Source organism: Aptenodytes forsteri, unplaced genomic scaffold (genome assembly GCF_000699145.1).
Source record: "Aptenodytes forsteri isolate BGI_AS27 unplaced genomic scaffold, ASM69914v1 Scaffold185, whole genome shotgun sequence".
In the NCBI taxonomy this organism is placed as follows: domain Eukaryota; kingdom Metazoa; phylum Chordata; class Aves; order Sphenisciformes; family Spheniscidae; genus Aptenodytes; species Aptenodytes forsteri.
The window spans coordinates 1,252,759-1,255,158 of NW_008796214.1; the positions used below are offsets into that span (position 1 = coordinate 1,252,759).

General features: G+C 49.0%; 1 protein-coding gene across 1 annotated transcript in view; it reads right to left on the reverse strand.

Moving 5' to 3' along the window:
- FOXA2 (forkhead box A2) overlaps positions 1-2,400 on the reverse strand; it is a 41,067-nt gene that overhangs the window by 37,774 nt on the left and 893 nt on the right.

The following is a 2,400-nucleotide window of genomic DNA, read 5'->3' on the forward strand; positions in this document are numbered from 1 at the left end:
GGGGTTGGACTAGATGACCTTTAGAGGTCCCTTCCAACCCAAACTATTCTATGATTCTGTGATTGCAAGAGAGAGCTTTCCGAGAAAAATGTAACAATAATACCGCTTAAAATGTCGAATTTCAAACGCCTGGGTGGGGACGACGCCTCTCCCCTGACTTCAAAGGGCAGTGGGTGATGCTCCTACTGTGGGCACTTTGAAGTCGGGGAAAAACTTGGGTTTTTCTGATGCTGCTCTTTGCCTTGAGCTGCTGGTTCTCGTAACACGGCCGTGAAGCATCTCACGTCTTCTGTGTAAGAGCCAGAGATTTTCAGGAGGAGCCCTGCGTGACTCTGTACCATTGCGCAATCAGAAGCCCAGAACCCCCATTTGGATTTCATTGGTTTCAACTCATTTTCTGTCACCTCTTTTTGGAAGTAATGATTGATGAGGACACATATTTGCCCGGGGAGAAGGGTGGGATATGCAGTGCGATGGCTGCTCCCGCACGAAACTGGAAGCAGCAAAATCCTACAATATGATTTAACGCATTTTAAATCTCTCTTCTTTCTGTGCTTGGCTGTTCTGCTCCAGCGGTAACGGTATTATCTCATTTTGTGATTTATTTTTTTTTTTTTAATTGAAATTGTGACGTTAACTGAAATTTTTAAAGTTGAAATTTAATTGAAATCCCTCAAACAGTAGGGTATTTTAGGCATATTTTTCCTTCCGATCAGAAAGACGCGCAAACCGAAGTTGGACAAACTGCTGCCCGCCAGCCCCGCTGGCAATCGCCGCTGCCTGCCGTGACGCTGTTATCGCATGCGGGTGCGACAGGCCCTCGGGGGGCCACGCGCTCGGGGGCAACTGCCGCCCTCGAAGGTGACGTGGGGCCTTCTGCTGAGCAGTCCTCTTGGGAGACCCCTCTTCTTTCACGAACCGATGCAACCGTTAATTTCACAATGCCAAAATTAAAGCTGGACAAGCGGGGTCAGGCATTCGAGAGTGATTTTCTGCTCCTCCTTCACGACTGCACAGTATTCCAGCGGAGGTTTTGGTATGCAAAGGCTTTTGGCTTCTGCATAGCTAAAACCAGAGGGGGATGTATCTAAAGGCTGCAAAGCGAAGATGTTCAGATTTTACATTCGAGCCTGAAAGGCTAAGAATGGAGAAAATGCGCATTTGGCAGTGTCATTTTTATATTAATTCAGCTCCTGCTGCAGGGATTAGCCTATTTTTAGCTGAGAAAGCAGCTCCTGGATGCTGACAGAGAGGTTGCACTTTGTAACGGCAAAGCGACCCCCCCAGATCTCAAGCGCACGCCTTCAGCCCCGGCAGCCCGAGGGGTCCAGCCCGGCAGAGGGGAGACCCCCCCCTCCCCAGGGTTTAGCCCTGCAAAGCCCTCGGCGCGTCTTTGCTTCTAATCAGATTAGAAACCAGATGTAAGTAGGTAACAATGAGATAATCAGCCGTGGGGACCATTATCTGAAGGAAATGATACGTTCCTCCTCATGAGTAGCGTTTACATCAACATTGAGGTATGGAAATGGGACTAATTCGACACAGTCTCATGTTATTGCCCATGTATATGTTCCCGCTGGGTACGTCTATATGCAGCTCCTCCAGACCAGCATCCCTGGTGCGAGCTTTACCAGCCACGCCGTGGAGCCCGGCGTGGGCTGGAAACCCCCTTTGCACCGCAGGGTAACAGCTGGGGGCTATTTTAAAGTATTTTTTTCAGACATTTTAAAATTGGAATATTTCACCTGTTCCATTTCGAAACTACATTTCTTTTTTTAGGAAAAGATTTAAAAAAAAACCCCAAAACCCAGCCTAAAAGGAAAAAAACCTCACAGTCTGTTCTGCCCAGCACTATACGTCATTGGATTTCCATTTTGATCAGAGAAGAACAAGGCATTTTCGTTGGCCGTTTTTTAACTCTTTTGGCTGTATTTCAAGGAGAATTTTTTTTGTTGCAGCCAGGAAAAAAAAAAAGCAATCGCCAGCTGCCTTTTGCTGGAAGAACCCGGCAGGGCAGGGTGAGGCTTGGGTTTACAAACGTTGAGCTGGCGGCGATGGCAGGTTGCTGTTAGAGGGAAAGCTGCCCGCGCGAGCACGTGCGTGCACGCAGCCCCCGTTATGCGACGTTCGCATCAGGCAGGCCTGGAAAAGGGCACGCTTGCACACCCGGCTGTAAGGCAACGGGGTGCAGACTCTGGTGGGTGGACACTTGGCATCCAAAAGACATACCCATGTGCCAGCTTGTCGTGTGTTCGCGATAAACTGATAAGGGAAGCCTTCAGATTTCACCTGGAAAAGCCAATTTTTATTATTGCGGGCCGTGGGTGTTGAGGTTAGGGGGTTGTTTAACCTATTTAAATACCACTTGATGCTATCTCGGGGGGGGGGGGGGGGGAGCCG